The sequence below is a fragment of the Chinchilla lanigera genome, unplaced genomic scaffold, assembly GCF_000276665.1.
Source record: "Chinchilla lanigera isolate Chin_1 unplaced genomic scaffold, ChiLan1.0 scaffold00072, whole genome shotgun sequence".
Lineage (NCBI taxonomy): Eukaryota > Metazoa > Chordata > Mammalia > Rodentia > Chinchillidae > Chinchilla > Chinchilla lanigera.
Window position 1 is genome coordinate 1,169,532 of NW_004955473.1, and position 14,347 is coordinate 1,183,878.

Genomic DNA, 14,347 nt, shown 5'->3' on the forward strand with positions numbered 1-14,347 from the left:
TTTTTCTCCAGTACCGGGAACTGAACTCACGACCTTGCGCTTGCCAGGCAGGCGCTTTTGCCGCTGAGCTAAACCCCCAGCCCCCGATGTGACATGTTCTTGGGGCAGATTTCTGTCTGTGACTATGCGAGAGACTGGTAGGCAACCAGTCTAAACCCTTCAGTGATATCTTGTTTGTCAGTGGGAGTAGAATCATGGGTAATCTGATAAAAGTGAGCAATCTGAAAGTCTTTGTGTTTAAATTTAGAACGGACACACAAACTCCACCAGGCAGCCAGTTATAATCAGAAACGGCTCAGAATCTGACTCCTGTTTTATTATAAGATGCTAACAAAAATAAAAATATATATATATAGTAAGGTGTTAGGCATGGATAAGAAACAGGGTAATGGGAGAAATGAAAATAAGAGGAAGAAAAGAGAGAGAGAGAGAGAGAGAGAGAGAGAAAGAAAGAGAGAGCAAGAGCGAGCAGGAGAGTGTGAGAGGGAGAGAATAGGATAGGAGAGGGAGCAGAGATGTGAATTAGGAAATGTGAAGTGTCATACTGAGAGGCAGAGTGTTTCTTTGAGTTAAACCAGGAGCATTGCTGAGTGCTTCCAAAGGTAACTGGCTTGCTCAGCTGGGCTGTCCTTTTCCTTCTGTATACTAAATGGTAACCTCAGATTTGCATTTCTATCACAGAATTTCAAGCTTGATTACTCTAACAAGTGCTTCTCTGATAGTCACTTTTTTATTATACTCTCAGTAGAGATGAAATTTAGCAAGTGGTAATAATGATGGCAAAGGTCATAGCCCCTAGCAGAGAATGTGAGCTTGCAGGATAAGTGATTATTCATGCTATAGCTTTGGTGCTGGGCCACGGGTTTGGGGCTGGTCCTCTGTCTCCCACAGGTAAGGTGGAAAAGAATGCCTGAGGTGTTCAGTATGTAGGATCCCTCTGGTAGCTTTTGGGGTTGTCTCTTTGAGGAACAGTTGTTACTTTGGGAATGAGTTCTAGGATGAGTCACTGTTTTGCATAATTCATGGAGGTCTTTGCAAATGGCAGCGACTTCTGATCCAAAAGAAATGCATCCAAAAGTTGCATTTCTGTCCTTAGAAGTTCCAGGAAGACTTAAGCCCCCAGGAATCCTTTAAAAAGCTGCTGAGGGCATAATAGATTAAATTGGATTTCATAGCAGACAGGAAGTTCCTTCAGGGCAAGAATCATGCCGCATTCTCTTTCAGATTCTTGACACCTCTAATGCCTTATCTGGCGCAGAGCAGGTACTCATCGATGAGAGAAGGGAGGCTAATCAGATAAAGATAGCTTCAGTCACTGCATTTCCCTAGTCTTATCCAGTTCCCTCAGTTCCAACTTGCTCTTCCCCACCTTCCCACTGGGTATATGTACATCCGATTTTGACTTCATTAGCTTTGTCCAAGCTTGGGTTTTAGAAAGGAAGTCTATCCCAATGTATCACTTCTGCCAACTAGTCTGAAGTTCATCTTTCCAAATAGAAGACATCAGCTAATAAAGATAATGTTGTAAGTTATTTTCTCAGTTTGTAGAAAAAATGCGTTATTAGTCTTCTGGTGGCCTGGCCTTAAAGTCGTTTCATGGAATCCTCTGTTGCCTCATTTTGAACCCTGCTAGCAGGCTCAGCTCTAGTCTCTGTGATTCTGGCAGTGTAGCCAGCCAGCTGCGATGGTTAGCACCACACCTGGCCTTTCACCCTTTTGCATCGGGATTGATGAGTGTGATAGCAAGACATTCCCATTACATTGTTGTGGATGCAGCAGGCAAATAGATTTGCTTTTGAAGTGGAGGAAATGAGGCAGAGAGATTACCTTCTAGCCTGTATTGCCGGATAACCCTTCATCAGTGAGACAGTTGGAAAGAAAATATAGAGCACCTCTGTACATGCAGATGATCAATTCAAAGAAAAGAAAAAATAAAAATACCAAATTAAAAAGAAATAAAATACAAGGCTTTAATGGGGAGGAAATACAATAGTATCTCACATAACATCATTTGTGAAATACTTTAAGATAAGTCAGTAAGACTTGTGTAATTCCACAGGGCTTGAGATATGGGAAAAATCAAGTAGATCTTTGGAATAAGCCATTATGAAGAGAGGTCTCTGATGAGTTGCTCTTCACTCTGAATATACTATGATACTAAAACAGAAATCTTTTGGAGCCTTCTTTCTGGAAGTTTTTATTGAGGTATTCAAATTCACTGTTCTCTTTCTCTTTGGGGTAACACCAGTCCAGGTAGACTGTGTGAGTTTTGATCAAGGTGATGATATTTGCCCTTTATTTTCCTCTAGACCACTAGCAATGGAATTTGTTTCATTCCTAAACTAGGGATCAGATTTCCAACAGGTGGTTTTAACTGAGACTATAGGCCCAGCCTTGGGAAAGCAAGTCGGCATGTAATTATATGTTCCCGTGGATTGCTTTCAGAGTTTGGTAATTATTGTGAAATTGGCCAGCTGGAACTCACAATTAGCTCAGGTCCAAGTTTCCCAGGCCACCAGCAACTACCTGTCTTTGAGGCAGGTTGATGATCTTGGACATAAATTGTTCCCCTTAAATGTTATAGGACAGAAAACATTTAAAATGAGGTATGGCTGGGTCCTCTAGAAAACCAGAATCAGTTATTAAAATAAAGTAAAAAAAAAGTGAATGTTATACCTTTTTAAAAGCCTCCTTGTGGGAGGGGCAAGTAAAAAAAGGATACTGTGAAATAACTGTGGCAGTGGCACTTTCAAAATTAAATACAACTAAAATATTTCTTAAAGTTAAAGAGAAATGAACCATACTACTGAGTAGTGGGGAAGCAATAAACTACTTTTCTGGCCTTTAAATCACTTTCTCTCCAATCCCACTTTTATAAGATTAGAAAAATTTAATGGCTCCTCATACTTTCTAAGATCAAACCTAAACTCCCTAGCAGGGCGTCTAGGTCCCTTCCCAGCCTGGCCCCAGCCTGCTTCTAGCCTCCTCTTGCATATGGTCTGTATAATCATTTCATTTCATCCATCCATATGTCATTTATAGAAAGGCACCATGTGCAAGACATTGCTAGGTGTGTTGTGATCCAGCGCCACATTACTCCACTTTGGTAGTGGCTTTATTAGTTCACCATGCTCCTAATTGGGCTGCATTAAAAAAAAATTATGAGGTGCCGAGCGCCTGGGCAAGGATTGTAGCAATGGCCTGGCTGGGGTACGGAGGTGTGGCAGAGAGGGATGGATAGGACTAAAATGTGGTGGGAGAGAGAAGAAAGACATTAACTAAGTAACAAAAATGGTGTATACAATCTACTGCCTGTTTTTTTTTTAATTTTCAGTAAATTTGTAGACCCTTGTGAGCTCACCTAAAATCAAGCAAGACGAAATTAGCTAAGCAATGTATAATAAATGAACACAATGGAACACCACATAGTTATGTTGAAACGTGTGTGAGATGATATTACTAATAATAGTTAGCATTGATTGAGGGCTGATTATATGCCAGGCATTGTTCTAAGCATTGCATATATATTTTGTCATTGTAACACCCGCACCAACCCTCTGAGGTTAGATACTATTATTATGTCAATTTTAGAGAATCCAGAGTAGATAAAAGTTAATGACTGAGCCAATGTCACATATCTAGCACATGACTGACCCACAATTTGAAAGGATGTATCCTGGTCACAGAGTTTATCATCTTAACTACTATACTACAACTGTCACTGGAAAAATAATCGAAATGAATGTACACCTTGCTAGCCACATATAAACACATTGTTAGAGGCAATATGCAGTTATGCAAATGATTGGATTTAACATTAGATTCTTTCTACTGAAAGGAGGCTTAAATTTCTAAGAGGGAACTAGCAAGGATAGTTCAGAGTCACGGAGGTGAAGGAAAAGCAATTTAGGAAGGGGAATGTCAGCTGTGTCAAATGTCAACCAAGTCAGGAATTAATAACTTGTAACTGTTTCTTCATCAATAAATCTTTCTATTACTATACAACTGTCTTTTGAAAATTGAGATAATATTAGCTGGTTTCCTTTGATAATAAAGATTTTCAAAATATCGAGCATAACTGCAGGCTATATTTCTAGGGGTTGAAAAACTAAAAGCTGAATGTGTGTCCGTTTTTAAAGCCTTCTGCAGTAGTCTAAGGCATTTCATACCCAACTCTGATTGTGTGGCAGCATGATCTGAAATGTCTTAGTTTAGGAGGAAGGAACAAGCAAGCAGATTCCCGGTTTGGTGTCATCCAGACAAGCCAACCGATGGGTTAACTAAATGTTACAGTTTCACATTCATTTTGGCACAGTGTAAACCATTCATGACAGTGACGTGTAGGTAGCATACTTGGGCTTCTCATTCACTTGTCCATGTGTTCCCCTGTTAGTTTAGTAAATATATGTGAGAACCTCCTACATACCTGGAACCTGTCTAGGTAATAGGGTTAAGGTAAAGCAGACACATAAGCCTTGCTGTCAGAGCACTGGTAGTTCAGCTGGAGAGATAGATTTGTAAATAGCTTGTCATTATACTTCAGTGTGTACAGTTTAGTATGAGAGGTACACAAAATATACCTTGAAGGAGTATATAGGAAGGAGAGACTGAACCAGGTAGGCTGGTGTTATTTTTTTATTAAATGAGAAACCTGTATAATTGTCCTCTCTTTCCAGGTGAACAAAATACTGCTGAGCTGAGAATTAAGAAACAATAACTAAAATTTCTTAGCTCTAGCAACGACACACACAGCATGGATTGCTTGGCTTTGATGCCCTGGAATTTTTGTAGGCAACTGGCAAACAAGTGTGTTTTCCAAGCCACATTACGTTTAGATATAGCTCAACACAAATGCAACTATTTTAATGTTATCTTTGACCACTTATCTAAGCTCTCAGCCATCGTCATGTCTTTATATGACCCTTAAAAGAGTTCCACTTGCTATTTGGGAAGTAATTCATGTGCCCCATAATATTACCATATTCAAAACAAACTGTCAGAGGCATCCAGATAGTCTCAGGCCAAGAAAACAAACTGCTCTTTCTGGTTGAGTGCCTCTTACATGTCTGACCATCACAGTTAACTAAGTCTAAGGTGACCTTTTTCATTTTTGTCAAGATGATCGTGAGCGTGAGCATTATAATGGATTTTATGATCACGTTGCCCAGGCCGAGAAGTACTTGAAAACCATTTTAAATTCTCAGTTGTTTATAAAAGCTAATAATCACATCGCTGTTTTAGCTAATGCCATTTGTTAAGTGGATCTTTAATAATATTGTTTCTAAAATGCTTGTAAGAGGAAAATTTCTTTGTGAGAATCTCTTCTGATGACTACAGGTGAGTTACAGCTCAACTGCAAGCAGTGAAAGAAGGGGCTGTCTCATTGCAAGACCTACTAGTCCTGCCTTTGTTATTGCTTCTTTTCTATTGTGTTTCTGGCCCACTCTTTCACCTCCCATTGACTTCATAAAGAAGGGTTAACAAGAAGTTCAGATAGCTCGGGTAATCATATCATAATTCTCTCAAGCTCCAGTGCATCGCTGAAACACGCAACAGTCTTTCATGCTTTCGAGCCATGTAAGTTTTGAAGGGAAGAAACCATAAATCTTCAGTAGCTAATGTGTGTTACCATGAGCTGGTTGTCTTTGGCAGTGTCCACCCTGTTTCAAAGCAGTGTTTTGACAGAATTCAACAGACAAGCCACTGTGCTCTTTACAGAACAAGGTTATTATTGCTAATGGACTTCATAACTAGCTCTTATGCAAGACATTTCGAAAATACTTGGCCTAGCAGGACAGAAAGTTAAGTAGTATGATGGAAAGTACCAAAAAAAAAAAAAAAACCCACCAAACAAACTAGGGCTCATGAGACTTGGAGCTTTGTTTCTGCTGTTATCAAGTTCCTCATCTGTGAAATGATGGGCTTTGATAATCAAAGTGCCTAGACCTGGCTGTACATTAGATTTGCCTGGGGATCTGTTCAAATATAGATTCTCAGGACCAGTGCCTGGAAACTCTGAGTTTACAGGTTTGTGATAGGGCCTAAGAATCTATATTTCATCAACATCTCAAGAGACCGTAGCGTAATAGGTTTACAGACCAACAATTTTTAGAAGTCAGTGAATTTGATGATGTCTAAGGTCCCACTGAGGTTTAAACACATGTAATTCTTACATCAAAATAGCTGAGAATAAAGAGAAAAGATAAAAAACAAAGACTCTTGGAGCCAGAATTGATACAAAGGCTATATGAGGAATTATAACTACTAATATTTTCTTGTTAAAGTTTTGAAATCAGAATTTTGAGTGTTAGGCCCACCAAGAAGGTGTTGGCCAAGCTGTGAGCCCATCAAGCGAATGGAGCCAGGACTGAGGGAGGTGGGTAATGCGAGGTCATGATTTCTGGACAAGAATTTGGAGTGCAAAGCTTCAGTGCAGGAAGGCATAGGTAGGAGCAGAATCCTATCTTACAGGAATTGCTTCAGATCTGGAGTTCAAGTAAGAAGGGCATAAAGAGGGGTGGAGATCAAGAGAAGCGTAGAGATAGAGGCGTTGAAACAAGCAGAATAGGATCTCAGTTGCTGAAATGGCTGTGGTCCATGCGTTAATACACAAAAGACCTGATTGCCTACTCTGTGCATTCAATTTTGAGGACACTCATTTCTCAAAATGAAAGAGAATGAGAATGAAAAGAAGTATATGGGCTATGATTGGAACATATCTTAGGTCGCAAGGTACTGGGGATGCGCAAGACCCTGTGTTCTTCTCACTTTTGGACTGTCTCGGCAAGGGCTGAGGGAAATGACGGGCTGGCAAGGCATGACAGCTGGACAGTGTGGCAGACAAACAGGGAGATAGTGGTGGATCCGACAACACCGCGACCCTGAGTTGTCCGTCCCAAATTAGAGAGAGAGAGAGAGACAGAGAGAGCGAGCGAACTAGTAACAAGGAATAATGAATAATAGCGAAAGGTTCTTGGTATTAGTGGCTACATTTCAATGCAGAGGCTCTTTGCCTAATGATTTCCGCACTATAGCAATTCCCTGCATAGGCGCATCTCGCTACTTCAACTGAAAGCGAAGAATATGATGCAACTGATGATCTCAAGTCCTAGCAGCAGGACTCACTGTGGTTCTGTGCGTAGTGGAGATGGGCCAAGCTATGCTTGAAGAAGGCTCTATGAAGGACTGAGGCGTGAGAAATGTTTTATGTCATTCTTGGTAAGACCAGGAGGGGGCGCAAGTCACTTGATTGATACCCATAAACTGTGTAATGAGATTCTTTAAGAAAGTGTTTTGTTCAGAAGCAGCAATAAATTTTGTTTACAATATCTCTTCAGTTTTCTGCTATACATATTATTAGAGAGATATATTTAGATTAGATATACTAAAAGTAACTCCATAATTACAACCCCAAAAGTTTAATGTATCATGGATGGAAAAAGGCCTCTTTGATTTCACAGAAAAGATGTCTTTGACAGTTGTTCCCTGTGCTCACTTGTTGATCCTTGCTGTGCACACCATGGATTTTCCCTTCTGGGAGGCATTTGATTTTCCATTGACTTTGTGGTCTTATCCTTTCTATAGATAACCTTTGAAAACAGTTTTGAGTATGCACCTTTCTTGAAACTCATAGGCTGCCTCTCCTTTTCATTTTTCATTTTGAAATATATACTAAATGTGGTATTCATTAGATATCATGAATTACGCTCGTGATACTTAGAATTGTCTCTGTGATGCCTTCTCAATGGCTTATTTTTCTATTTACAAGGTCTCTCTTTTTCAGAATGGTACTCTGAATTTTGCCAGTCACTCGTGTGATGAATTGTTTATGTCCAACCCCAGAATTGCCTTGTCAATATACCCATTCTTCTGTTTGTTGGGAAATGACTATGTGGTCGTTCTCCCCTGCACAATACCAATTTGTACAATCTTTTATGCTGCAATGGATTTTTTTTTGACAATTAAAAAGTGATAGGTAAGCTAAACAGTACAACCTGTGCTCTCATAATAATAATATGGCCAGTCTATCGGTTTATGTCACTCTTACTGTATCTGATGATGTGTAGTTGGAACATAAAAACAACTTAGAGGAGTTTCCCTGAATCCTGAGCATGAGAAGAATGAAATTTCTGCCTAAGAATTAAGCTAGAGGATCAACAAAACCAACAAGTTGTGGATGAGAACAGAGTTATGCAAATTCCCTTCAAAGAGACTAACTACAAAAGAATGGTGTGGTCAGGTTTTATTTGTCTGAACAAAGTATACATTTAGAGAAGAAGGCTGAAAACAAATGCCAAAAGTCACCTCTTATCGATACTACTTGGTGGAACATGGGTGACTTATTATTTTACTTCTGCAAACTTCCTTTTTTAAATTCCAAAAAGAGAGAACGAAACTGAAACAAGAGTCCGACAGACTTAGTGGCTCCAAGGAAGAAAAATTCCAGACAGTAGCCTGATTGACGGCGTGAACACAGTTGGAGAAAGAATGTGTCAGTCAGGGAGTGGGGGTCGGGGGCTGTCACTCATGTAGCAGCTGGAAAAGAGAAAGTCTCAGAGAAAAATAGCCCTAATCAGCCCACTCTGACCAGGAGAGAGACTTCGGCGCTTAAAGTGGTTATAAGTGCAGTCCCATATCCAGATGATTTGGGGTCGTATCTCATGCCTACCACTTCTTCATCTTGGGCAGGAGGCTATACCTTTCTAAGCCTCAATGACTGTCTGTGACATGGGGATTATTGTAATGGGACTGACCATTATTTAAAGGACCATCATGAGAATAAAGGACATAATTTACATATTTAAGACAGTGCCTGGCACGTAGAAATTCCTCAATAAATTCCGCAATTGTTATCATATTTTGTTTAGAATATCCTATTTCTAGAGACCTCGTTTAATGTGATGCCATAGTTAGCTATCCAAATCTTACAGGTGGAGTTGACATCGATTCTCTGGTGAGTAAGCAAGCTTTGGATTACAATTTGGCTTCCCGTGTTGTTTGCTGGTAGGGAGACTACACGAGGCTCTGTCACCTCAAGAATAATGGGTATCATTGGTACACTGGCATTTAGCTTTACTCCAAGTAATCTTTGGAGAGCTTGGTATTGTGTGTTCAATAAATCTAGGACATTTTCAAAATTGAAGGTTATGTCCCCCATACATTTTTATTTTAATTAACACATAGTAATCCTACATATTTATGGTACACAGTTGATGTTCAAGTTTGAATCTCTAAATCCTGGGCATTTTAAAATTATGTACATTGCCCTCTGTGAGCTTGGTTGATGTGAATCTAGTCCTGAGAGAAGTCTGTACACTCCTATTGAGGGCCTATCTCTGGGCCTAATGAGATTTTCTAACAGCTGGTCTGCCAGCATCCTCCAGCCAGTTAACTCCCTCCGTTTCTTTCAGAATTCTGCAGAATAAAACCAGTGCTCCATTTTGTGTTTGCTATGTATGCTTGCTGGAGTCTGATTTGTGTGTGTGTGTGTGTGTGGGGGGGTGTATGAATGTGTATGTGCCTTAGCAAAATACTGAAGTACACTATTACTGGATTTGATGTGTAACATTGTCCAAAAAGTAACTATTATGAAATAGCCAAAAATTATGAAATTATAGAGCCTGAAGGGATCTTAGCACTCAGCTCGTCATCTCTCCCTGAGGGCCAGAAAGACAAAGTGACCTATTCATGCTGACAGGTGGTTTATTTGAGATGGCCCTGTCCATAAACATGAACAATTCTGTAGAAATATTTAGCAGAGCAGAGCAAAGGGAGGGATGAAAGAATATATTGGAAACCAAGAATGAAATCCAAAGAAGAAAGAGCCACATGATTATTATCCCACCACATGGAGACTATTCCATAGCTAGAGCCCTTCGTATTGCTCTTTTGTGATGTTCTCTTTATTGACTTTTCCCTTTGTTTTGATATTTTTAATGGAGAAAGAATTGTGAGTAGCATGTGAGCGCTGACACTCCGTGAGCCAGGTCAAATTCAAACACGGTTCTGTGAATTTCCAAAGACATTTTGGTCATCCCGGGCAGACACTGGTTTGAAATGGTGCTTTGTTTCTTTAGAAGAGGGCCTCTCCTTCGCTCTGCACAGCACTTCAATTTTATTTCCATGTCTCTCAATTTTAAGTTAGCTCAGTAACTTGGATGTTGAGTCATTTTCTCTGCCTGGCTTTGTGCTTCTCTATGTGTTGGTACTGCTCTTCCTATTTGGCTCTCTCCACTAACTCCTGTACTTTTTTAATAAAAACACAGATCTCCTACCTTGCTTTAATGTTATTTGAAGTTTTCTTACTAGAGAATATGACATTTCAAACTGCCATCGCCTCTACTTCAAGGAGAATCCTAATCTCCCATATTGACCTCAGAGAGGACTGCATAAGAGCTCACTTTGAATGACAGCTGGGCACCACTTAGGAGCTTTGGGCAAGTTACTCGTGATCTCTGAGCCTCAGTTTCCTCATCTGTGAAAGTGAGATAGTACCTATGTTTTAGGACACTTGTGAGGATGAAATTAATAAAAAGGCAGAGATTTAGAATAGTGCCTGTTCCAAATGGATGTGCGATGCTGACACGGGCTGTTACTGTTGTTCCTGTCATTGCTGTTCTTGTTATCTAGTCCTCATTATGAAACTCATCCGCTGACGTCATGTTAGCCGGTGTTATTCCACCTGGATTGACGGTACCAGCACTATCCTCCATGAAAGCCATGCTGTTCTCAAGAAGAACTTTCCTTTTAATCTCATGATAACACGGTGGTTTGATCTCATGAAAAAAGGGCACGTAGCATCTATGGGGGGGATAGGTTATGACGGTAATCTCAGCCCGATGAAAGGAAAGCTAATGAAAGAGATACAATTCCAGCAGGGATGGGACAACTCCTAATGAATCTGTTTACCTGGTTGCTCGTCAGCAGCAGCGGACCTTTCCTGAGGTTGGCATGAGCTGACAGCATACATCAGTACCTTTGTTTATTACCAATACTGACACACATATATTCAAATAAATTAACATTCTCATCTAGCCTAATTCACTTTTTGGAAACAAGTTTGTGAGCTATTGTGTGAGCTGACCCACATAACCCCTTGACAAAAGCAAGCAAACAAATGAAAAAGCAGGCATCAAGTGTCATTTCACTATAACGAGCATTGAAAAAATGGCAGGTAAGCTTTTGCTGCATAGAAGTACCCACTGAGCTCTACCGGCACTCTTTCAGAGACATGTGGAAAGGAGAAAAACAGAGGAAGAACAAAGGGACTCAGGAGAAAGAAGTACCCTAGAATTTGTCAACGTATAGGAGTATTGATAGCTGTCCACAGTGAAAGCTCAGATCTGAACAGTTCTGAAAGCTTAAAGACACAGCATAGGAAGAGGGAAAGCTAATTACGTGCCTATTACAGGGGCAATTTGAATATCATTTGCATTACTATTCCAGTGCAGCATTAATGCTGTGGTGTGCCAGCACTGCACAGCGCCAGTGTACCTTTCCCTCTTTGTGCCCCACGGACTTAGAGTCCAAGGAGGCATGGGAAGCACTTTACTGCTGCAGTTTGGTTGTGGTCATTCTAGGCTAGAAGCATTGGTTTTAGTGATGTCCACGTGCAGATTTTGGAAAAATGATAAACTTGAATTTTAATTCCTTTTTTTGTGGCACATATCTCAAGCCTGAACAATATCATTTTGAGGGATTTCTCAAGTTTTTATTTTCTTTAAACAGGTAACATTTTTCATCTCCACCATTCTAAACCCCATGAGCTGGAATTTATAGCTCAGGCTATTGAGGTCAACTGAAGAGGTTTTGCTGCAATTGTTCTGTCTCTCTTTACACTGGAATCGGGGACATCCCCAATCCTGGACCAAGGAGGCCCCTAGGCATGTTTAAGGAAAGTGCTAAGCAACAGGATCAGAAGACCTCATTAGGGAAAGCAATTGTAGCTTGTACTTTAGTGGTTCTGTTTAAAGCACCCAATCTCAAAATCAGCCTTTCTAGGCATATTGCCAAATTACAGCAATAGACCATTTTTAAAATGCTCATTTACAATAAACCCTCTTGAATGCAGCACTGTGGCAAAAGTTCTTCTGACAGGAAGCAACTTTAGATCCCAAATCACTCCAAGCCTTATTTTAAAATAGTGCCCAGTCCTTTTAGAATTCAGGCACTGTTTTCTCTGAACTGAGAAAATGTCAGTATACACAAATGGTGCTGGCTTGGGCAACAGCTGGATTTCCTTTCCCACAGATGTTCTCTTAATATGGATTGAGCCTTGAGAGTGTATATTGTCTCTTGTCCATCTGTCCTGATGGGACTATCTTCCCCCTGATTCACTCCTTCTCCCCCATTCCCTTCAGATTTAAATATTAAATTGTGTTTTGGGGTGTAAAGGATAGCAAAGTTATGAGGAAATAAATTTATTGTGAGCCATCGAGGGTGAAATCCTAAAAGAAAGTAGAAAAACAACCTCAGTCTTCCACCCTGGATCTGTAATAGCAATAGGGAAGTACTGCTGCGGGCTGCCAGAAGTTTGCCAGAGTTGAGAAATCATGGGCATTGGTCCTGTCCAAATAAAGATGGGTTAGGGCCAGGAATATAGCTCAGTGGAATCATGCCTGCCTGGCAAGCATGAGGTCCCAAGTTCGATTCCCAGTACCATAAAAGTAAAAATAAAATAAAGAAATAATAAAGATTTGTTGTTTGTTAGAAGACTGGGGATAAATGACAACAGAAAGTGCCCTTATGGTTGACCCTGCAAGTCACTGCGGCAGCACAGACTGGTTGGCATTCTATTTCTAGCTAAAGACCTGGGGCCCTCTCAGAGATGCTGATATTGCAGCAGATGCCAGCCAGCAGTGCGCAGATACTACAAAATGAGGAAACCAAATCGAGCATTTATTCTGTGGGAGTGTTTGCTTGTCTTTCTGACCACACCCAGTCTTCTTCTAGATAATTCTAGGATCATCTCAGTGACTGGATCTCCATTTTGACAACCTGCTGTCCAACCCATTGTCATGATTATTTATAATAATCAACCATTCAAGACTGTTCAGCGGATCAAATTCCACAAGGCCACCAGGTTCTTAGTCATTAACCTTACCTGCAATCATTTTCTAGTACAATACAGTGAAGTCCCTGCTTTGTACAGGAAAATAGCATGCTCTTACATGCAGGGCATCTGGCATTACTTCGAGAACAGTTACATACCTTTTGTGTATTGAAGTCTTAAGAAACTTCATTACTTTGTTTTTGTTTGTTTTATGTTTTTGGTTTTGTTTTTCTTCCTGTACCCGGAATAGAACTCATGACCTTGCACTTGCCAGGCAGGCACAATGCCGCTGAGCTAAATCCCCAGCCCTGAAACTTCATTACTTTAGTTACTTTTTTCTTTTTAAATTTTTATTAGTACACAGTTGCAGTACGAAAGCCTTTCATTTATTGTTAAGGATATATGCAGTTGCATTTTAATAAAAATATGTTTTTAGAACTCATTTCTTAGAATTTTCACTAGACTTTTACATTCTTCAGATAGTTGATGAAACCCCTAACAATTGCCTCAGCTTAGAATGCAAGTGGTGAGCAAGACACAGAATTTAGCAGGTTTCATGCAAATAGGTACCAATTAATATTGTATCCATGCCTGGAGAAATTAGATGACTGGCTTCCTAGATCATTCTGGAACTGAATTTTTCTACTTCATTGAGGTATAATTTCCGTACAAAAAGATGTGTGTTTATTGTGTGCAGTGCAACTTCATGAGCCATCACCATAATCCATGTCATAAACATATCCACTACTTCCAAAAGTTTTCTCCCGTTTTCTTAATTTACTATTATTATGTTCTGTGACTAGAACCCTTACTATAGGCTGTACCCTCTTAGCAAAATGTTAAGTATATACAGTGTTGTTCACTACACACACTGTACTGGACAGTAGCTCTCTAGAAGATCCCTTAAGAGTTACTTTTTTAGAAATCATCTTGTGTGACTGCAGCTTTGTACCCTTTGGGTAATACCTTTGCATCTACCGTTCTACTCTCTGCTGCTATGACTTGGAGGGTTTAACATTTCTCTTATGAGTGGTATCATGTAGTATTTGCCCTTCTGTGTCTAACTTGTCCACATGTGGTGTTATGACTGGTAGAACTTTCTTCTTGTTAAAGACTCAATAGCATACCTTTGTAAACATACACTGCATTTTCTTTATCCATTCATCCATCAACATCCTTAGGTAGTTTCCGTGCCTTGGCTATTGCCAATAATGATGCACCAAGCATGAGAGTGAAGATACCTCTTTTTCTACTGTATCTTCCTAATCCAGATCCCAATCAAATTGGTCCTTCACC

General features: G+C 40.0%; 1 protein-coding gene across 1 annotated transcript in view; it reads left to right on the top strand.

Annotated features, from left to right (window-relative positions):
• Gpc3 (glypican 3) overlaps positions 1–14,347 on the top strand; it is a 462,080-nt gene that overhangs the window by 199,905 nt on the left and 247,828 nt on the right. The gene's annotated exons all lie outside the window — the stretch shown is intronic.